Here is a 24,644-nt window from a genome sequence, read left to right on the forward strand (position 1 = left end):
CATGTGCTAATTGTGGCCATGTCGTTCCTGCAAAATTCTTAATGTCATCTACCCACCTAAACTTCTGCCGCCCCCTGCTACGCTTCTCTTACCTTGGAATCCAGTACCTAACCCTTAATGAGCATCGGTTATCTTCCCTCCTCATTACATGTCCTGCCCATGCCCATTTCTTTTTCTTGATTTCAAATAAGATGTCATTCTCTCGCGTTTGTTCTCTCGCCCAATCTGCTCTTTTCTTGTCCCTTAATGTTACGCACATTATTCTTATTGCCATAGCTCGTTGCGCCGTCCTCCATTTAAGTAGAACCCTTTTCGTAAGCCTCCAGGTTTCTGCCCCGTAGGTGAGTGCTGGTAAAACACAGCTATTATACACTTTTTTCTTGAGGGATAATGGCAACCAGCTGTTCATGATCTGAGAATGCCTCCAAAACGCACCCCAGCCCATTCTTATTCTTCTGATTATTTCTCTCCTGATCCGGATCCGCCGTCACTACCTACCCTAAGTATATGTATTCGCTTACCACTTCCAGTGTCTGGCTACCTATTCTAAATTGCTGTTCTCTTCCAAGACTAAAGGGAAAATCAGACATCCACCCACTCTCTCCACCTTGCGGGCTTCCGCAGAACTACTACGTCTTCTAAGACTGTTCAACATTACTTTAGTTTTTTGAAGATTAATTTTTAGACCCACTTTTCTGCTTTTCCTCTCCAGGTCAGTGAGCATGCATTGCAATTGGTCCCCTGGGTTACTAAGCAAGGCTATATCATCAGTGAATCACAAGTTACTGAGGTATTCTCGATTAACTTCTATCCTCAATTCTTCCCAATCCAGGTTTCTGAATACCTCCCGTAAACACGCTGTGAATAGCATTGGAGAGATCGTATCTCCCTGCCTGGCGCCTTTCTTCATTGGGATTTTGTTGCTTTCTTTATGGAGGACTACGGTGGCTGTGAAGCCGCTATAGATATCTTTCAGTATTTTTAGATACGGCTCGTCTACAGTCTGATTCCGTAATGCCTCCATGGCTGCTAAGGTTTCGACAGAATCAAACGCTTTCTCGTAACCATTGAAAGCTATATATAAGGGTTGGTTATTTTCCGCACATTTCTCTATCACCTGATTGCTAGTGTGAATATGGTCTATTGTTGAGTAGCGTTTACGGAATTTTGCCTGGTCCTTTGCTTTACAGAAGTCTAAGGTGTTCCTGATTCTATTTGCGATTACCTTAGTAAATAGTTTTTAGGCAGCTGACAGTAAGCTGATCGGTCTCAATTTTTCAAGTCTTTCTCGTCCCCTTGCTTATAAATTAGGATTATGTTACCGTTCTTTCAAGATTCCGGTAAGCTCGAGGTGATGAGGTATTGCGTATACAGGGCGGCAAGTTTCTCTAGAACAATGTACCCCCCATCCTTCAACAAATCTGCGGCTACCTGATGCTCCCCAGCTGCATTCCCCCTTTGCATAGCTCCCAAGACTTTCTTTACTTCTTCCGGCGTTACCTGTGGAATTTCGAATTCCTCTGGACTATAATCTCTCTTCCGTTACCGTCGTGGTTGCCACTGGTACTGTACAAATCTCTATAGAACTCCTCAGCCACCTGAACTATCTTATCCATATTGGTAATGATATTGCTAGCTTTGTGTCCTAACGCACACATGTGAATCTTGCCAATTCCTAGTTTCTTCTTCACTGCTTTTAGGCTTCCTCCGTTCCTGAGGACACGTTCAATTCTATCCATGTTATACTTCCTTATGTAAGCTGTCTCACGCTTGTTGATTAACTTTGAAAGCTCTGCCAGTTCTATTCTAGCTGTAGGGTTAGAGGCTTTCATACATTGGCGTTTCTCGATCAGATCTTTCGTCTCCGGCGATAGCTTACTGGTGTCCATTGTAATGGAGTTACCACCGACTTCTATTGCACACTCCTGAATGATGCCCACAAGAGTGTCGTTCATTGCTTAAACACTAAGGTCCTCTTCCTGAGTTAAGGCTGAATACCTGTTCTGTTAGCTTGATCTGGAATTCCTCTATTTTCCTTCTTACCGCTAACTCATTGATCGCCTTCTTATGTACCAGTTTCTTCCGTTCCCTCCTCAGGTCTAGGCTAATTTGTGTTCTTACCATCCTATGGTCACTGCAGCGCACCTTTCTGAGCACGTCCACATCTTGTATGATGCCAGGGTCTATGAAGTCTATTTCATTTCTAGTCTTGCCGTTCGGGCTCCTCCACGTGCACTTGCAGCTGTCCCGCTTGCGAAAGAAAGTATTCATTATCCGCATAATATTCTGTTCTTCAAACTATACTAATAATTCTCCCCTGCTATTCCTAGTACCTATGCCAAATTCCCCCACTGCCTTGTCTCCAGCCTGCTTCTTGCCTACCTTGGCACTGAAGTCGCCCATCAGTATAGTGTATTTTGTTTTCACTCTACCCATCGCCGATTCCACGTCTTCATAGACGCTTTTGACTTCCTGGTCATCATGACTGGATGTACGAGCGTAGACCTGTACAACCTTCATTTTGTACCTCTTATTGAGTTTCACAACAAGACCTGCCACCCTCTCGTTAATGCTTTGGAATTCCTGTATGTTACCAGCTATATTCTTATTAATCAGGAATCGGACTCCTAGTTCTGTGCTCTCCACTAAGCCCCGGTAGCACAGGACGTGCCCGCTTTTTAGCCCTGTATACGCTTCTTTTTGCCGCCGAACTTCACTGAGCCCTAATATATCCCATTTACCGCCCTCTAATTCCTCCAATAGCACTGCTAGACTCGCCTCACTAGATAACGTTCTAGCGTTAAACGCTGCCAGGTTCATGTTCCTATGGAATATGGAAGCTATTGTCTCGTATTCGTCGACTGCTGATCGACCCATAAAAAGCTGAGAGTCTCGCAGTCTTCATCACTGTCAGGACAACTGGGTTCATCCTGAGCTGTACAAATAGTTTCAAGAGCTCGGTACCAGTTGTTCTACCCTATTCCAAGATGTCGTTGAACGATGGCTCGCTACATTCATGGTAAGAGCTCCACGGATGACTGCGGGGTGCGAAAAGTAGTAATCCGTGACTTCAGGCTCTAGAGTTTTGTCTAAGTATTTGAGATGAGCTTCGTTGAAGTACTCACTCATCGAGCACGTACTTTGGGAAGTGCGTCAGTGACTCTTGGTTCAGAGGGTCGGTGATCTCTCTTGCACTGAGTGGCCCCATTTGGAGCGAGTCAGCAATATCCTATACGGCTTGCCCATTCCGTTAACACGCAATGAATGTGCTGAAGTTCTAATTCGGCAAATCATTGGACGGCCTTACTGCTTGGGCCTTGCCTCAGCCAACAGGAGACCGTCTCAAGTGTGCATAAGTCGCTGCTTAGGCGTTCTATTCCAGTCACTACGTGGCAATAGTAGCCTGATCCAACAATGACAATGATTGTATGCATTGGCCAATCCCCCAGTCAGTGCTCATCGGCGACAAGCAACTTGCGTTCACCAAGCTGTGTGAGGCGATCTTGTCGGATGGATTAGGTGTTCAGAATGCAGATTTCAGTTACCTCCAACGGTTCTACCCTGATGTGGCGGAAGTCGAACCAACTATCAATTTCCAGGTTGACGCTTTGACCGCAGTAATTGTGGGAACACTTAGAAGTGCCAAAGTCAACAGAGAAATGCATTTTGCCTCGAGGCAAAGCACGTCGAATCTTTTGGACGAGTCGCATCCAACGGATGATCTCTGGCGCCCGGTGTCAAGCAATAACAAACATGGAATTGTGGTTTCCAGAACGCCACACTGTGGCTGTTTGCATCAGGGTGGGTGCGGACGTAGAACTACTAGTTAGATTACTTGTCACTAGCGACTTGTCACTTTTTGTTTTCATCGTTGACAAGTGCGTCGCTGCTCTCAGTAGTGGGGTAGTTAGTGTGGTGTTTCTGTGTGGTGCAAACTTCTGGAAGATGACGTCTGGAGCAGTACTTGCACTTGAGCAACGCTGCGTTGCGGGACTTTCGTGTGACCTCTGCTGCATTCAAAAGAACAGCTCTTCACAGTTAGTTGGCGTCTAATCTAGTCGGCTGACAATGTAATGGGGCAGTCTATATGGTGGGGTCACGTTGATCGCTCATTACAGAACAGGGATGGTCGTTCGGTGCAGATCCTGCAGCAAGCGCTAATGCTGACACCACCGGCAGTGGTGGACAAAGTTGACATAGCCCATGTCACTGGGGTGTAATTTCCCGAAGGGACCTTGAATGGGAGCCCTGGGTCTCTTCTGTGCCGGTGACTTGGTCCTGCAGGAACTTCATGGCTATTCGCACTTGCTCCTGCTGCGACCTCGGAGTAGCCCCGTCGTCGGCCTCAATCTCATTCATGCGTGAATGGTATCCTCAAGTGGTGATGCCTCCTAGGAGTGATTGCATAACGACTCGGTGAAGGACCGCGTATTGGGACGCTCGAACCCCGAGAGTATCGAGGCAGCTTCTAGGAAAGTGCTCCTTTGCGTCAAGTTCCCGCAGCTCCAATGACTGAGAAGAGCGGTTGGCAGGTGTGGTGGCAAGCAAACTGTCTATATGGTCGTCCCCAAGCGCGGTAGGACGACCAAACCTCTCTCGGAGCATTCTCACCGCTACTTCATAGTTCGCTGCTGCCAGTCGCACACCTTCGATTGCACGCTTATCAGTTCCGGTTATGTATCATTTCAAATGTGAAAACTTTTTCTTGTGTCGGACAGCTCACGGTTGTTATGGGTCGTGGCCTCCAAATGTTGCCAGAAGCACTTCAAGTCAAGGTAAAAGGAGAACACGGGTACCCTTAGTTCTGTTAGGTGAACTCGTTGTATCGGTGCTCGTATCGTTGTGTCAGACACGCACCACTTATGCCCGCTCAATAGCACGCAAGAAGGACTCCGCTGCATTTACATGGCAGCCAGCGACAGCTTCTTCAGTCGCCGTTGTTCATGACCTAATAATTGAACGTGTAACAAAATAAAAGTTTTCAGGCCATAAATAGTGGTCTCATTTGCGATCTTATAGGCTGAATATAAATTGAAAAATATGCGCGTAGTAGATCCTATATACGCAGTTATCTATGTAACGTGCAAAATAAACATTGCTGTATAGATTTTATGAGACTTTTTTGACACCGTGAAGCAAATTAAAACGGGAGATATGCGAGTGCCTGTTCTCTACGCCGGCGGGATAATCCTTTCAACGCAATGAGCCCCTTTAGTGTTTAAGGCAGCATGTCCTTGGCAAGACAGATGTGTTGCGCTTACGACATAGCACTGTTAACACACAAAGGGTTTTTCTTTTATTCAATGTGAATTCTTGCATTATATTCTAGAAAAACAATTCAGCATGAAATCTGCCATCTGTAGTCTTGCAGAGAGTAGTTTACAATAGAACAGACCTAGAGCGGCCCACGATAGACGATGGGCATCCAACATTTGGTCACTGCTATATTTCTGATGTCTGTAGGTTAGTATAAATTGGAATGCATTTCTGATATAGAGCCAATTTTGAATATTTTGGCGCCATATGTATGAAGCTCTTTGGGCGTTTGATGCGTGAATTTTTATCCCGCTACAACTGCTGAATCCTCATATTGTACACCGTTCTCCTTCTTTTCGGTGCTTGTTCTGGAGTGAAAAGCAACTCTTATGAGTGATCCTACAGAAATGATGCACTATCTGACCTTCGTATTGTTGCTTGTTTAAGAATTTAGTTGATCTTTACTGGCATGCTTCTGGATGGTGTCGTTTTTAAAATATCGAGATTTTCTCCTAGTCCGTGCATTGCTTTAGTTAATCTTACTTTTAACTCGCAGTGTTCGCAAGATTTGATGGGGTGAGCCAAAAAATAATATTTTATCACCCCTTTCTGATTTCTCGTGAAAAATTCCATTAGATATGTGTGACAGATAAACAAAGAGGGAAACACATTGTCTGTAGTAAGTTCAGTCAGATTGTGCATGATAGAGACAGAAATTCTGTGGAGTGCCTGCGTAAATAAAAGCTTTGTCCTCTCATTCAGTCAAGCAGGAACCGGCACTAATTGCTGTCTTGTGTCGGGACCTCAAATGTCAAGCCGACGTTGTGATCTATGCTCATAATGGATACATTTTTTTCATGAAGTGCTCGATCATAACGCCTAAAAACTCTTTTTGCACAGTCGAGGCCTTCCATGGCAAGTATTTGAATTGGAATAAACGCAAAAAAGTATCATGCAATGGACTCGTTCAATTGACGTAGGCTCGTGCACAAATCTTTTCGAGAAATATTTTGTGTTCTAGTACATTTGCTCAAGAAATCACTTGTCAGCAATATATTATGGATTACAACTTTTCAGAGAAAAATATGTGGGTATTGATAGCTTCCAGTAGCCAAAAACATTCTAGCTGGCTGTAAAATTATTGCACTAACCCCTTGCACGTGAACGAAAGAAATATACGAGCCCCATTTATTGCATAACCAACTAGTTGAACTTCGTGTTTAAGTTGTGCTTACTTAAGTGCGCACGTGCGTGCCTTTATACAGCGCATGTGAAATTCTTAAAAAAACAATGATTTGTAGTTGGTTTCTATATCTTGCGAAAGGTTAAGCGGTATTCATAGCCGTCAAATAATTCTCTACTTTTCGCAAACAATAACCCTCTGCTACAAGTGGAAGAGTATAAAAGCGAGCACAAGAGCTCATGCTGTAGAGCACGCAAAAGGCACGATAATCGTTATCAATGAATAATCAGTGCAAAAGTAATATTCCCATGCAGAGTAATGAAACAAGAGTTTCCTGAGTGCAGGCGTACATCGTCTGCGTAATTATAACCGAAATTAAGGATCAATGTACTTGTGGCATTTGATGCAGTTCATATACCAGCATTCAAAGAGATTTACTTAATGCATGAGTATAGATGACGCTTACATAGATATCTTCGAAAATATTTACAGCAATTTCACAGCTATCTTAATTCTCCCCAATAAAAGTAGGCAGATACCTATAAAGGAAGGCGTCAGACAAACAAGCACAATCTCTCTAATACTATTCACTGCGTGTTTGGAAGAAGTACTCAAGGTAATAAACTGGCAAGGCTTAGAAGGGAGGACTAAGGGGTTAATATCTGAGCAACCTGCGGCTTGTAGGTGATAGTGCCCTGTTCAGCAACACTAGGGACGAGTTACAACAAACGATTGAGGAATTTAACAGAGAGTGTGTAAGAGTGGGGTTGGGTATAATCTGCAGAAGGACCAAGATAATAATTAATAGCAGGGCAAGGGAAGAAGAGTTGAGGATCCCCAGTCAGCCTCTAGAGCCGGAAAGAGTACGTTTACCTAGGTCAATTACTCACAGGGGACCCTGATCATGAGAAGGAAATTTACAGACCAATCAGAATGGGTTGGAGCGCATAGGGAGGCATTGTCAGATTCTGACTGCTAGGTTGCAATTATCACTGAAAAGAAAGTTGTACAATCAGTGCATTCTACCGCTGCTAACGTATGGGGTACAAACTTGGAGACTTACGAAGAAGCTAAAAAGAACTTAAGGACCGCACAATGAGCGATGGAAGGAAGAACTTTAAACGTAACGTTAAGAGTAAGAGAGAAAGTGGTGTATATCAGAGAGCAAACGGAGAAAAGAGAAAAAAATGAGCTGGGCAGGTCATGTAATGCGTAGGTAAAATAACCGGTGGACCATGACGGTTACAGAATGGCTGCAAAGAGAAGGGAGGCGCAGCCGAGGACAGGAAAAGGCTAGGTGGAGTGATGAAATTCAGAAATTCGCAGGCGCTAATTGGAATCGGTTGACGCTGGACAGGGATAAATGGAAATCACGCGAATGTCTTTCGCCTGCAGTGGACGTAAAATAGGCTGATGTTCATGATGTACTGGTGTTCTCAAATGTCGCCTATTGGATGATGGTAACTGTCGAGAAACTCCCAATGACAGTAATTGTACCTTAATGAACACTATATATATATATATATATATATATATATATATATATATATATATATATATATATATATATATATATATATATATATATATATATATATATATATATATATATATATTTTCTATAATTTGTCCGTAGGTAGCAGAATTCCATGGGGCAGAAAAAATGAGCTTATTCTCTTGAATCATCTCACATTTTGGAGACAGCACTACTTACTGATTGTCACTGTATTGAAGGCAATTCAAATGCATTGAATATCTTGTAATACGTACTACAACAAGGCAAACAGGTAATTGAAATTCTTTGAGTGAAGTAGTTATATCTTTTTGCGACAGGCTGCTCGTTCTTTTATATCAGTGAGAACTTCTTCATTGTAGATTGATTTGCGAGCTTTGTGATAGAGTCACGATATCGTATCTGAAAACACCAATTTTTTTCAGCATCTCTGACAAACTCACTAGTCGCTGAACACTAGTCCGTATCAGCAGAACGACTACTTCTACTGGAACGCCTACAGTCCTCAAGGATGGTATACGCATGACCATGGCAGCTATCACTGGCCGTTTTCCTTTAACCATCCCAAAATTGGAGGCAATTGGGTCATTCGTATCAATCCAAGACCAAGCACTGACCGGAGCTGTTGCGCAGTGAGCGTATATTGATACTATATGAATACTGTAACACAGTAAAGGAGGTTCTCTGCTTAATTTCATAATAGATTCTGAGCATGCAATGAGTGATAGCACTGTATGAATTGGGTTATTGCACATGCTGCCAATGCCAACATCTGCGTTTATTGAAGGGACATGTTTATTATTTATTGCAGGCGGTGTTCTGTGCAATAGGAAGATACTGCGTCTGCAGGACGATTTACTGCTTCCGTGCTCCGTGCCCGTCTCAAGCTATGTGTAAGTAGGCTCCCCGGTTTTTTTTTTATTCCCAATTCCTCTGTATGAACAAATCTCCATATGTTATTTGGACATGGAGCACATTATATGAGCAAGAGTGATATATTTAAACACTGTAAAACGCAGCGCACTTCAGCGTCACGTGTACAGCCAGAGCGGAGCAAGTGCTGTAAGAGCGAGCGAGTGGCCATGTCCAGCGTGAGTTGTCAAAAGGAAAGAGAACACGTGTAGCCCGACTAAGCACCCCGTGTACAAAGCTAGGAGAAAATGCCCCGCTGGCGCCGAGAGCAATGAGAGAGACCACATGCCGAGGACGTGAACCCCGAGCATAGAGAGAACGCGTAGCTCGACTTAGCGCTACAAGCACAAAAAGAGGAGCAAATGTATCTCGAGTGACGCGAACAATGCGAGAGGCCACGCACAGCGTGTGTTGTCAAAAGGAAAGAGAACACGTGTAACCCGACTAAGCACCCCGTGTACAAAGCTAGGAGAAAATGCCCCGATGGCGCCGAGATCAATGAGAGAGACCACATGCCGAGGACGAGAACCCCGAGCATAGAGAGAACGCGTAGCTCGACTTAGCGCAGCAAGTACAAAAAGAGGAGCAAATGTAGCTCGAGTGACGCGAACAATGCGAGAGGCCACGCCCAGCGTGAGTTGTCAAAAGGAAAGAGAACACGTGTCACCCGACTAAGCACCCCGTGTACAAAGCTAGGAGAAAATGCCCCGCTGGCGCCGAGAGCAATGAGAGAGACCGCATGCCCAGGACGAGAGCTCCGAGCATAGAGAGAACCCGTAGCTCGACTTAGCGCAGCAAGTACAAAAAGAGGAGAAAATGTAGCTCGAGTGACGCGAACAATGCGAGAGGCCACGCCCAGCGTGTGTTGTCAAAAGGAAAGAGAACACGTGTAACCCGACTAAGCACCCCGTGTACAAAGCTAGGAGAAAATGCCCCGCTGGCGCCGAGAGCAATGAGAGAGACCGCATGCCCAGGACGAGAGCCCAGAGCATAGAGAGAACCCGTAGCTCGACTTAGCGCAGCAAGTACAAAAAGAGGAGCAAATGTAGCTCGAGTGACGCGAACAATGCGAGAGGCCACGCCCAGCGTGTGTTGTCAAAAGGAAAGAGAACACGTGTAACCCGACTAAGCACCCCGTGTACAAAGCTAGGAGAAAATGCCCCGATGGCGCCGAGATCAATGAGAGAGACTACATGCCCAGGTTGACAGCGCCGAGCATAGAGAGAACACTTAGCTCGACTTAGCGCAGCATATACAGAAAGAGGAGCAAATGTAGCTCGAGTGCCACGAACAATGCGAGAGGCCACGCCCAGCGTGAGTTGTCAAAAGCAAAGAGAACACGTGTAACCCGACTAACCACCCCGTGTACAATGCAAGGAGAAAATGCCCCGCTGGCGCCGAGAGCAATGAAAGAGACTACATGCCCAGGTTGACAGCACCGAGCATAAAGAGAACACTTAGCTCGACTTAGCGCAGCATGTACAAAAAGAGGAGCAAATGTAGCTCGAGTGCTGGGAACAATGCGAGAAGCCGCGTCCGGCGTGAGTGGTCAAAAGCAAAGAGAACACGTGTAACCCGACTAAGCACCCTGTGTACGCAGCAAACGCAGTGTGCGGACCACGTGCAAAGTAGCAGGCGCTGTGCGAATGTGCGTCGCATACAAGAGAAGATCAAAGGCAGAGTGACAGCTGCCAGCAAAGAGAGAGGGAGAACAAGCGCACGTGCTACAAGAGATGTAGACAGCACACGCAGCTCGAAATATCACCAAAGAGAATTTGAGAAGAGCGCGCGCGCTCCCTCAAAGACAGAACTCCGTGAGCGCAGCGACGTGACCACAGAAATATACTTTGTAACATTGGGGGCGCTTCAAAAGGGGCGCATGATCTCTGTCCTCCGGAACTTTTGAGGCCTATAGCTTTGCTTAACTTGAGCATGTTTTCGTATCTTGTTTGTGTGCATGAAAAATTCACGGCACCCTTCGGCCTCTACTGTGGCATGCTTCAGCCGACAGGCTAGTTGTCATGTAAGCCCTGCCACCAGGCTTTCGTCTCAAGCTACAATAAAACTTTTGTGCGTCTTTAACACACAGTACATCGCGTAATTAAGCAGCGGGTGGTAGCAGTGCTCTGAACTTAGTAAGAGCATACCGCGAGCCCTAAAAACATTCGCGCACTTTTGTTTTATTCGGCAGTTCTGCTTTAAAAATGCAGTGCTATTGCAGTGGCGGTGGCGAATGTGGTACCAGAAAGATGCAGAAAGGAGTTCTAGACATTACAATTCATTTTTTACTTCGATCGTTATAGTCGCCGAAAACTCAATAAGAAGCCAATATGCTGCTACTGCTACGTTAACACAACGCTTTGTTGGCGGCTTTATCGCCGCTAGTATTAAAGCGACGGCTAATTTTGCCAACACAATACTTTGTCAGTGCTGAAAATTGGCTGATTGTACCTTTACTCGCTGCAGTCGCACTCGAAAAATGGCCCTGATGATATACCAATTGCAGCAACGAAAACAGCGAAAGCCTGTCATCCATCCATATTATAGTTTGTTAGCTGAAAGGGTTCTGACCACGTTTGTCTCTAGAAATGACCGCCGTATGGCGGATACATTTGGCGCCAACAGCTAAGAGAGGATAAAAAGGAGTAGAGTACAGTCTAAAGCCACGAACAAGGAAAGGAATTGAGCGGAGGTAGACAACTCAGGAAAATACTGGGGGCCTCTTGCAGATGGGACATTAGTTGGGTACACCAAATCTGTTGCAAGATAGGCGTGTCGCCGCTGCTGAATATTTTACTCTTTGACACAGGAGCGGTGCTGTAAAACACCAGGTCATGTACATGATACCGTTGGTTTGTACCATCATCGCACGCTTTTAGGACACCGCTAACTTTAACTTTTTGAAACATAAGGACAGCACTTTAACGTTTTTTTGTTATGTCCACTAAACCCGCAGTTGTATTGTTAATATAAAAATCATTGTAGGCAGCTTGGCGGAGTGGTAATCTTTATTGGTAACAAATTGCATTGTACTGCTTTTAAAATCCCTACTGATATAGGACGTTGACTCTTGCATCACAAGAAATGATTGGAGGAACAGTGTACAACACTCCTTAAGCGAGGCCGTAGGACTATAATTCATTGGTTGACTTTGCGCGTGCACTGTTTATACGCTATGAAAATATCGTGGCAGTTCAATTTAATCAGCCTAATGTTGTATGGAAGATGATGCGAGGTAAACGGGGTGACGAGGCCGCTGTTTAATGGAAGAAGCGACCTTTCAAGAGTTACGATAGCCATCGATGCCGGTATCGTTATTAACAACAAAATTATTATGTGGTTGCTAAAACAGGTTACAGCTAATGTTCACTCTTCAGCTCTTTCAAGTAGTCACTTCTTTGAAAACGGAATCATCACACCAAGCGCTGGTGTAATGTTCACGAGAAATTCTCATTAATTTGCATTTCGTGGCACTCAGTTTCATTTTCCATCTGTTACAACAACCACGAAAATTGCTAACATCAGCCTGCACGAAGAAATCAATACCACGATAAATGATGTGATATAAAACAAAGTCGTCTGCAAATAGGCCAATAAAAGAGGCAACACAATCAGGTGAATCGTTTACCTAAATTAGAAACAGAAGGAGCCCAAGGGCAGAACCTTGGGGAATTCCTGAACAGACAGGTGAGCAGAATCGTGGCCAGTAGCAGTTACAAATATTTGTAGGGTACCACAATGTTTCTATGAATACAAGTATGTTAGGGTCGAGATTTAGTTCCCTGGATTTAAGATAAATTAGGACATAGCATACAAGTTCTAAAGCTACAGAGATATCTAACAACGCACAAGCGATATAAAACACCGAGTGTAGAGCTTCTCAAAGTTCCTTAGCAAATTAATTAATTGCCTTTCCAGTGGAATGTCTTACAGAAACCATGTTGACGAGATGGGGGAAAGGAATGAGCTTCATTAGAGTGAACAAAATAAGAATAAATGTCATGCTCAAGGAATTCACAAGGGCCAATGTTTAATAACAATGGCCTGTAATTTATCGCACAATGAGTATCACCATATTTATGTAACGTCATTAGTTTGCTTACGTTCCAATCGCAAGGCAATGTACATGAATTCAATGTCGGGGCAAATAGTCCATACGAAAATGGACGAATAAATAACTCTACTTTTCAAAAATGTAGCGTTTATACATCAACACCACATGACGAAACCTTTAAATTGTTAATGAGGCTAATGAATAACCGTAGTCTTTTAGTAGTGGAACCACTGTTGGAAAACTCGCGTCACCAAATTCCGGCAGGCACTCAACACGCCAATCTAAGCATGTTTTGGAAATACATCGTTGAACAGTTAACAACATTGCGAACGAGAAATGGCAACACAACTACCATTAGTTATTCATAATACCTTTTTGCTTGGATCCTTAGCAACACTACAGAACGTTTTGGGCTCATCGTTTAGCAAAGTATCTAGAGTATTGCAAAAGAAAGTTTCCTTGTCGTCCTTAAGTGTATTCTTGTATTGGCGGGCGGTCTGTTGATACGAAGCCTAGTCACCCTGACCAATTACCATTCATCAGTTCCACAGTGTGCTCTTCGAAACTTGGCATGGAGTCTTCCAAAAAGGTTGCAAGCTCCCTACTAATAGCTGAAAATTTCGCCATCCTATAATCTCTGATGAAGTTTGGTTGACTGACGGATCGTTCACCAGCGGCTTTAATTTAAAAGCAAATCACTGTTGTGCTAACACAGGGAACATTCAACCCTGGTAAGAAAGCTGGCGAATGCAGAACATCAAGGGCTCTTAAAATAAGACCAAGTACGTTAGTGATGGAATAAGTGGGTCTCTTAAGATTACTAACTTACTGAGTGAAATTGAAATGGTAACGTAAGTTTAAAAATGTGGTATTTTCACTGGATGATTCGTTAGAACAGGAAAAGAACTTTACTAATCGGTGTTAGGGAAATTAACATCACCTAAAACAAAAATGTGTGTGTGTGCGAACCTAAAGATTGCAGCGTGCACAGAATGATGCAAGTTCAAGAAAAATTATACCCTGCGTTAGGTGGCCGATGGCGAACACAAAAAAATGTCGCAATGAATAATGCGCATGTATCCGGAAACAACTTCTCAAAATAACTGAAAGGGAACGTAATAAGAGAAAATGTGATCCGAAAGGGGGGCATCAAAACGCCTCCTCCAGATATAGAGCCACGTTCAAAACGATAAATCTTGACACCTGCAGTAAAATGTTTCGCCATCACGCACTTTCGACAATTACCACGCCTCCGTATGACCACATCTGCACAACACGTGTGAATTAGGTCAGAAAGGTAATCACGCTTGTCAACAACACAGCCAGCATTTGTAAAAAGAAAACTACCTTTATTAGATGAAATATTTGAATTATGTTATAGCTGTGCCAAGTGAGTGTTATTTGAAGTGAGCAGAACACGTCATGGCTCTTCGTAAGAGGTGCACCGTCGTTGACATATCAAACAGTTTGTCAGTTTTGTTTTATTTATAACAAATTGCTTGTCTAATCAATGTCGTTCCCAGAAAGGTCTATCAACAACCGACAACAGTGTGCGCATCAAGGGTGTCATTCAAAACGCATGTGGCCTCAAACAACTATTCATGTCCATATGCATTGATTCGCGGAATAAATAGAAATGGTGCGAGAGATGTCCGAATAGAGTATGAGGGGAAACAAAGTTAGTTTTAAAGAAATATGATTGTTCAGACATACTTCCCGCCTAAAGGTACCTACAGTAATGTCATATATATATATATATATATATATATATATATATATATATATATATATATATATATATATATATATATATATATATATATATATATATATATATATATATATATATATATATATATATATATGGCGCACGCATGGCTGGCATGCTTAACTGCACTCTCGACGGTAATGATAAACTCGCTTCGGACATACTTATTACTAGCCAATTTACATTCTCTCTGCTTAGACGAAGTATAGAGGGTCTTCAGGTCCTGCAACGTTGCAGTCTACGACGGACAACTCCAGCTTAGCCTGAAAATGCACTCTAAGCGTGAAACCGAAAATACTTGCGATATTACACTTGTAAAAGTTTGAGTGTTATGTCCACAAGATTGTAGAAGTCCGCTTTATTGAACTTCATGTACAGCACTTACAATGTACAAAGAGCACTGTTTGTTAGGCCTTATAGTTATTTGAAAATTAACTTTTATTCAATACATGACAACATTCTAAAGGTAAAATGCTTCAATACGCTGAACATACGTAAGGTTGCACCGAACAAAACGCTCGCCAGTGAGAGAAAGTCTTTCATTCAGATGTACAAATGTATTGTACGCTTGCGCTTACACTATGAAGCCGTAGGTTATTTGTTTCAGAACGAGTCCTGTACAGAGCCTATACTCAGAATGACGTGAGTGGTCACTGCACCCGCAGAAAACACACGCCCCATTAAAATATGTCAGGAAAGTATAATTCAACCGCCTAGTGGGAGTCTCCAATACGCTGCATCTTATTTGGCCACACTAAGGAGATTCCTCATCAATACCAAAAATAACACTAGCTAAAGGCATCTCCTTTAACTAAGAGTAGGTCCCACATAGACCATACACAAGAATTGGTGCACGTGTGCTGAATCTTTAAAGTGCAGTAAATGTGGCTAAATATTAACCTTCCTTCACGTTTCGCAATTGTATCAAGAAGTAGGAACCTTCCAAGGAAATCGTACTTTTTCAGCATACTGACAGGATATTCTTTTTCCTCCGGCAATGATCCCTGCACCCTCCAGTTTTTACATCGGAAATTCATTTAGGATGTTTTTTTTTTCAAAGATGTCCCTTCCGTTTCTAAATTGTAGATTGATTCAACGTTTTTTTATGTTGTTTATTCAGTGCAAGTTATCAACCAAAAAGATTCATAGTGTCTTGCGACCACCTGTTAGTGTGGTTTGTCTTCGCTTCGGTGAAATACAGTTACCTCGCCTGGCCTCCACGCGGTGGTCGTTGCCCCCTGCTCTTTCTCGGGACGTGAGGTGGCTGCCCGAAGGAGACGCCACCACTGCCACTTGGCAAACCTGTTTTACTGTAGGAATAACGCCAGTCTACTCGTTGTTCTCAACCTCTCAAAATCTGTGTTACCTGCCTCTACTAAACCGAGCTCCCAACAAGCTCATACCCTGACCAGAGGCTTCTGCTGCTAGAGTTTTGTCAGCATATTCCTCAAGGCCCTCGACATTGAGAGCTTTTGTTCAGGCTGTATCGCTCTTTTAAAACTATTTCCAATAAGACATTTTAGTGTATCAATGCTTCCTAATATATTTTCGTGTTCATAGAATAAGCTTCTTATAATTGTCATGCTTTTAATACAGATATATATTGAACGCTTTACAGGGATTGTTTCGAGGCCTCTTTAACGTCATGTTGCATATTCCCTGTTATTCATCTGTATATTAACCAATAACACACCGCCTGTTGCATGGCGGGCTTTTCCTACATGTGTACTTTGCGCCACAAAATACCACATAATCATCATTTCAACAGAAAAACACCACATTGTCATACGTCAGTATGTGCAAACATTTACTGCGCATTCATACCCCATGCTCTCTTTCACACTCAATGGACCTGCACATTTCAGGTGTGCCTTTGAGGAAATCTTACCAGCGTAAGGCCAACCAGTGGTGACCGTAAGCGGTATGACTGAAATGTTGCAGTCATGGAAGAACTGACACTAAAGATTAGCAAATAAAAGACTCTTCTGTTCCATTTCTCTATTTTGGTTCATTTACTTCCTTGTGTGTTGTCTCCTCGTGCAACCTTGAGCAACATGGTTCTGTCACGACGTTCGTGTCCTTGGGTCATATACATTTAGATATTTCTGTCTACTTATGTCAGATTCCTCCACCTATGATGAAACAATCGCTCTGATCTGGGCTAGTTGGCTTACGTACACAAGACGAAATGGCAGAGACGACGGATAGGGTGAAAATTGACGAATGTGGGGCCTGTTTCACCCGCCTCTTTGCCAGCTCTGTTTTGTCATTATCTATGAAAGGAGCAGATGTAGTAGCGGTGACCTATCTTTTGAAAGAATTTAGTGATAGCACATGCTATTTCACAACCCGTTTAAATGCAAGTCTGCGCATAGAATATTTTACGTTCGTTGCTTCTACACCGACGTCTGATTTGAGGCATACATTTACAGGCAAAGGATTATATTATGTAGCTAAAGGTCACATATCCGAGGGACGGCTACGTTTTGGATGAAATTCTGACAGAACCCTTTCCATGTGTAATGTCGACACTTATGTCATAAGCATTAAAGCACTGTAGAAACACATGATATTGCAACCGAATACAGGGGTATTCGCAATATCGTTCAAATTCACAATGCCAGATAATACCGTAACACAGTACATGCATGTAGTCGGCATTATTAGGGAGCCCGCAATCAATGGCAGGACGCGGCGGCCGCACTTCGTTGGGGCTAAATATAAGAAAATCATGTACCATTCACCGGGTTCGAATAATGGAACCCCAGCTGGTCAAAATAATCTACAGTCCTTCACTATTTCTTGCCTAACAAACATATCCTTGTTTGACGCGTGAGTCCTAGAGATTATTTCATCATTTTTCCAGGGATGCTGTCGATGGCTAAGATCCAGAATTATGTGGCATCAGCGCGGAAAAAAACCTCCCCTAAAAAGTGAGAGAGCCAACGCCCGACCTGGTCCTATTTTCCGACCTGGGCGCTGGGTCAAACCTGCAAGTCCTAGCCTATTTTCCAAACAACTTCCTAAATTTAGTTGTCCTTAAAGCGTCATTTTGCCTACTCTTCACCAGTCAGCTACATCGTCGAGCCACTGACGCCCTCAAGTGACCACCGTCACTGGGGGCATAAAATTGTTTATATAGACAGGCTACAGCATTATTATGAGCCCGCCGTATCGTTGTGGCACTAGATGGCAAGGATGGCTCTTTTTTTCAGCTAGGGAGCCATTGTAAGAAAAAAGAATAGCGCTAGAAAGTCCCGTCACCATCGCATGGATCGGAACCAAGCGAAGATCAGCATGCTAGAAAGTGTTGTCGCCTTGTAGTTTGTCATACGGCCAGTTCGCCGATACAGCTGAGCTGCCGTTGCTGCCATTGTATTTGTGGCTGTCGGCCCACGGGCCCAATAAACCTTGTCACAAAAGCAAGGATGGACAGTGCGCAGGTGCCTGACTCAGGGCGAATATGGCCGGGAACATTGATAAGGTACGTGACAAGCAATCTGCAGCTTCAGGCAATTAATTGTCTAGACTTGCAGATAGCAGATAATCTACAGTCCTTAAATATGGGTTGCTTAACGACCATATCGTTGAAGACTTGTCTTCTGGGAGCCTTAATAGCCAGTAACCTAGAAGTTCAGTTGGCTCCTTGGGCGACGAAAGTCAGCAGAGGGCATGATGGTCTGTAACCACAACCACAAAAAGAATAACCATGATGGCCTGTAACCAGTATGGCCGAACAATTCGGGTCTAATTTCGGTGAAAGGCCATACTAAAGCCACAGTCACAGCTGAGTGAAAGGAACATTTCTTTGCGGAGCTGGAAGAAGGTGACTGACATAGGCGATTATGAGTTTCTTGCCGCAGTGTTTTTTTTTTTGCCAACGAAAACAAAACTAGATTGGTGAAGGCCGAAAATGAAGTGGCTTTTGCGGGACTCCCCATAAAGCGATCGTCGTTCTTCAAGAGTTCATGAAAGGGGAAGCTATGTCGGCGAAGATATAAAGAAAGCAAAGAAGTAGGAACATACTACTAGAAATCTCCGGATGTCTTTGGCTGAGCATGGAACGGAAAATAGTTACATTGCTTGCGCATTGTTGGGGGTCGGGTTGAGCACCGGCAGTTTAGTTATCTGGGGTCACCCGAAACAGCGCATGGCAGAGTTTAGCTGAAGAGTGGCTCTACGGAAAGTGACAAGAATGTCTGATTAAAGGGTGAGGGTGTTGCCCAACGTAGTTCAGCAGAAAATGTTATTCGTTAAAATAACAAGAGAGATGACCCACTTATATCCCTCCATTAGAGAGTCCACCGTACATTGAAATATTTCTTGGGCATTACACAGTCCGAACTGCATCACTTTGCGTTTGTATAGGCCAGATAGTGTAATAAGGGGAGTTTCTTGGTGGTCCACGAGGTTAACCTAAATCTGCCAGTAGCCCGAACGAATGTCGGTGGGCTAAAAGTATTCGGGTCAACGAAGGCAGTCGAGGGTTTCGTCGATGCAAGGCAGAAAGTAAGCAATGTTTTTAAAAATTACTTGGTTTCAATTCCGATGATCAGCTTCGACGATTCTTCTTTTTCCTGACAATAACAGGGAATGCCCACCAGGTAGACGAACGCTTGATAGCGTCCTTTGTATTCTTGTTGACCTTGTTCTGGATGACGTTGTGTTGAGATATGCGAGCATAGAGATATAGAGCATAGCATAGAAGAGGCGATAGAGATTTTACTTTTGCCTGGGCTAGACCTTCATCCAAAGCTGCAATCATGCCGGGTTCAAACACAGAAATGATTGCCAGCGACGTGTCTTACGCGATAACCTTTGTCAACAGGCTCGTGGTGAGAAGGAGAACGAAGGCTGTATTTTAAGAAAAGGAAATGGGTGTGTGCAAGGGTGACATCGTGGTCTAAAATATGGCGACAAGCGGGGACATGATGTATTCACCAAAGGGAATTTCGCGTGAGGGCCTCAAAGTAACGCATGTAGCAGCTTGAGGCGCCAAGCGAACGTGATGGCTAGAGCATCAGCGTGCTGATATGTCGGCTCAGTTAGCGGTAAAATAGAGCAGCTCGAGCAGAAGAGCACCAGTAGGACAATCAACGAAGGCAGGATGAGTAGGCGAAAAATCTTAGCCCAGTGTTTGGTCACGGGGGTGTTTCTCAATCACGATGGTTTGGATGGATGTTTGATGACCAGCAACACAAAAAGGGGTCATGCGCATCCCAATAAAGGCAGGAATCGCTCCATCATGCGACGCGCATGATGCTGAAGGCGGTAGGTGTGAACACTTTATGCAGGCGATGACGAAGATGTGCGCTGATTACAGAGATATGCGCCCCAGTATCGATGACCACATGCATAGTTATGCCATTGACATCAACGTCTAACATGCTTTCCTATGGTGGGAAGCTTCAGATAATAATAATATAATATTTGGGGTTTTACGTGCCAAAACCACTTTCTGATTATGAGGCACGCCGTAGTGGAGGACTCCGGAAATTTTGACCACCTGGGGTTCTTTAACGTGCACCTAAATCTAAGCACACGGGTGTTTTCGCATTTCGCCACCATCGAAATGCGGCCGCCGTGGCCGGGATTCGATCCCGCGACCTCGTGCTCAGCAGCCCAACACCATAGCCACTGAGCAACCACGGCGGGTCGAAGCTTCAGATAAGAACTTGTGGTGGAAGCAGCCAATGAAGCAACAGCTCTGGGCGCTGCATTGTTAATTTTTCTGATATGCATGCGCAGGGCGAACGAGTGATATGCATGTGCAGGGCTGAAGAGGGAAGACGATTGGCTAATCTTCGGTGAATGAGAGGTGAGGTGAAGGCCAATAAGTGAGCGTGACAAGTGGCCATGCCGCGACGGGAAGCTACTATTTAGGTCTGTGGGAGCGTCGGCGTTTGGGGAAGTAAAACTGCGTTTGAATGTGCGAAGGGGTTCTCCGGATGGCAGTAACGGGTACACATAGTTTCAGGCAATGAGGACCAGGGGAATAATGGCCAATAGTCAAGGGTTCTTCACGCAGCGGGATCAGCATATCGTTTAGGAAATCACTTTTCTTGACAGAATGAAAGTGAACACCATGCAGTTTGTCTTGTGCTCATCCTTAATCCAAAAGCGTGGCAGTTTGGGCGAGTTGGTATGTCATGACTGTTTTAGGCTTGTAGCGCAGCTCGGAAGAGCAAAAAAGGAAGGAGGTAGGGGTAATCAAATCAGGAAGGAAGGAGGTAGGGGCTCACTCTGTTTTCCGTTCCCTTTGATTACCCCTACCTCCTTCCTTTCTTGCTCTTCCGAGCTGCGCTACAAGCCTAAAACTCTCATCCTTAATGCTCATCCATGTTGGTGATATGCTGCGGGACAGTGGGTCGGACAAGACGAGTCGTTATTGAGCTCGAGTCACTGGCGCGAACTGGGTCAGAGGTCATGGCCTCAGCTTCGCGGCGTACAATAAGGAATCAGCTTATCTGACGGAACTAACGGCTGCGGTGCCATGCAGTCCTCGCAAGAGGAAGCTGTAGCCATGTTGGGAAGCCGAGAAACGCGTGACCAATGCGCCGGCTTCTATGCTGGTCAAAGCACCAGCAGTCTTTTTAATGGTGCCGAGTGCACAAGCATTTTTGCAGATGGGAAGGTCAAAGGCGTCGTCCGAAATCCCGTTGAGGACATAACCGACGTTGTTGGTTGTCGGCAACTCGGCATCCTCCTTTTGGCATACCCGTAGGAAAATATTTCTTTGCTTTCTTTGGAACTGTTGCCAACATCGTATCAACAATCGTAACATCCTATGGACTTCAACGTTTTAATGACATTTGTGAAAAAAGTTTTTTACACTGTTTTCTTAATTTTTAATCAACTTCCCAGTAACAGATGATAATAGAATGTTCATAGAAAAAATGATTTTTTAATAAAGGCGCAAAAGACAGGTTTTCAAATGACATTAAGTAATAAAGGTACTATATATGTACATCTGGAACTTCTTGCTCTTCCATCAGCTTTCGAATAACATACGCATGTGGCAGAAATAATGATTCTATATTTACTATACGGAGAAAACAAGGTTAAGTTTTCCGTTGCTACCGGTGCAAATATAGAGATACTCATTGCTGCTTTTATGAGCTATTCTGGTATAATGAAAAAAAAAGATAAGTTTTGCAGCCTAATAAAGGTTTCAGTTCGGGCATACAACATGCTGATATGCGATAATTGGAAGAATGATGTATCTCCAGAGATTTTTTGGATGTAGTTCTGAAAATTATATTTGGGAGCATCATAATCGTCGGTGAATTTTTTGGTTTGCTCCTGTTATATGCAGTGGGCACAGTTTACGTGGGAGATTCATCCAGTGGTGCCAGTGAGTGCTATATTCGAACGCAGTGGCGACAAAGTTAGGTGAAAATACGTAGTAAAATATTTTCATGATATTTTGTTCTTTTGGAGTATCGTATATGAACATGAAATATTTTTTTTCAAGTTTGTTTGCTGACACAAATGAAAAAGTATCTGGCCAGCGCTAAACACGGAAGGTCAAAAATGGGCTGACACTCAGGCTCAAGAGAGTGTTTTAAGCACCATGGCTACCTTAAGGACAGGTTTCTGTCTATGTTTTACACAGCATTATTATTTTGACGCTGACAAAGTCATGTTTTCCAAATTGTTTTCGGTAGTATGAAACTGCAGTGAAAAAAATTGGGAAATTATGCTAGCCTAAAAAAACAGACCATTTCAGCTTTGAACAGTGGTAAGAATAGATATTGCAAGAAAGTGCATGCTTGATGACGGCGCAACCTTATCGAGCGCGGCCCAACTACGCGTCTACATTTCGAGAGATAAATCGTTTGATAGTGAAATTTGGAAATCTCTTTGTCGGTAAAAGCTTTTACGCGCAAATCCATATGAGAACAATTATGATCGCAATGCAAAATTTGCGTTCAACTATACAGATCTGCATTCGATGCGTTGTTGTCCCAAAACCGAACTTCGTTGGCGAGGCTCTTTCAATTTTATAAGACATAAAATCATGTGCGTTCCCATAATATGGTCGTGACTGTGTCTCTAGCACATTACTAATTCGGCGGCACGTTTTCTTAGTCAAGAGATTGTGTCCTTCACCCCGACTGCCAATGGTATATGTAATAAAAAATGAAGAGACAACGTTTCAAGGCTCCTAATGCTCGTATTTATGAAATAATCACTAAATAAATATATGGGAAGTACTTAGTGAGCACCACACTACACAAGCGCGAAGTCGCAGTGTCATCAAAAAAGAAATGCCATTGAAGCTGTTCGAGCGTTCGCGTAATGAAAAACACCGGCAAGACTTCCAGGTGACGTCACTAGCGCGTCGTTCGCATTGCCAAACTCGGTTATGAATGGAGCCACTAAGACAGGCTATCGCTGTCACATCCTATCCCAGGGGACTTTATTACTTGAGAAAGTGCGACAGAAAGGGCTCCTGGAGAAACAACCAAAGTCACGAACACTAGAACACTGCACCAATACGCACTCAGCTGACACAACTGAACCAATCTGGGGGCTGAACACAACACTAAGCGGGTGCGGAAAGATGGAATAGTGAAAAGCAAAGAGAGAGAGATCATGCATCACGGGAAGGCAGTTTAAGGATACGTTGGACAAGAGCGATCTGGTGATTACTGGCTGCTGCGCCACGCTTTCGCGAGAGCAGGCGTAAATTGGCAGTGTTGTCTTTTCATGTCGTGAGTATTTCTTTCCTTTTGGTGCGTGCCTACGCGAGATATACAAATTCTCAGATGGATAAATAAATTGATGTGGGCTTCAATAAATAAATTTAAACCCACCCATATCACCTGACCAAAAATATGACTTTGCTTTTCTTCTGCAACCAATCACGTGAGCACGGCAAGGCACATTTGGTGCACGTGTGAGAGATAAATTCACTGCCGGAAGAAGCGGATCACAACACTGAAAAAATTCTGTTCTTCGCTCAATTTTGGCACCTTCTTTCGAAATGGGTAACACCGGTTTTCCTCATTTTCACATATTTACATTTGTGTGCTAGATATGATCGTCTATCGGCGTAGCACTCAAGACAACTAGTTGCGACTATGGTATTCTGATGACATAGGAGCCCATAGCTTCCCTTTTATGTCATGTAATCGCTACCTCACATTTTAATGAACGAACCAGCAAGCCTCATCAACACAAGACCATAAGGAAGCCACACTCCGTTCGGTCGTCCTTATGAACTAGTCATATCACATATAGCGTAATTTAGTATGTTACACAATCGAAGAAATGGCCACGAAGCCACTAAAGCGACCCTTATGAAAATGGATTTAGAGTTCCTTTAGAACTCCTAATGAGTTCCTATGGAGTCAAAAGGGACTCTATAGGAACTCGCGATCTATAGAGTCGTCCGCATAGAATCTCTATAAGAAGTCTATAGAAACCTTTCTATAGAAACAAGTCATTTCACACACAATAGATGTTCTATAGAGGGTGTATTGACGTCCTATGTACTGAATTCTATAAAGTAATTTTTATAGAATGTCTTTAAAACTTCTAACGCGACCTGTCTATAGAATGGCTCTCCATTCGTTCTCTATAAATGTTCTATAGAGATTGTATTGATATCATATGTACTAAATTCTATAAAATAATGTCTATAGAAAGTTTTTAACACTTCTAATGCGGCTTGTCTATAGACTGACTCTCCATTCACGCTCTATAAGCAGTCTATATAGGGTTTATTGTCATCATATGTACAATATTCTATAAAATAATGTCTATAGAAAGTTTTTAACAGTTCTAATGCGACTTGTCTATAGACTGACTCTCCATTCACCCTCCATAAATGTTCTATAGAGGTCGTATTGACATTTTATGTACCAAATTCTATAGAAAAAAATTTATAGAACGTTTTCGGAAACGTTGTATAGAGGTCGTATTAACATCTTATGTGTCAAATCCTACAGGA

General features: G+C 43.5%; 1 long non-coding RNA gene across 1 annotated transcript; it reads left to right on the forward strand.

Moving 5' to 3' along the window:
- Positions 1–5,386: 5,386 nt before the first annotated feature.
- Positions 5,387–16,687, forward strand: LOC135901842 (uncharacterized). Its single transcript, XR_010564284.2, has 4 exons — positions 5,387–5,463; positions 8,378–8,584; positions 8,764–8,845; positions 16,552–16,687. It is a non-coding gene; the product is annotated as an uncharacterized lncRNA (long non-coding RNA).
- The last annotated feature ends 7,957 nt before the right edge of the window (positions 16,688–24,644 follow it).

The sequence above is a fragment of the Dermacentor albipictus genome, chromosome 7, assembly GCF_038994185.2.
Source record: "Dermacentor albipictus isolate Rhodes 1998 colony chromosome 7, USDA_Dalb.pri_finalv2, whole genome shotgun sequence".
Taxonomy (NCBI): domain Eukaryota; kingdom Metazoa; phylum Arthropoda; class Arachnida; order Ixodida; family Ixodidae; genus Dermacentor; species Dermacentor albipictus.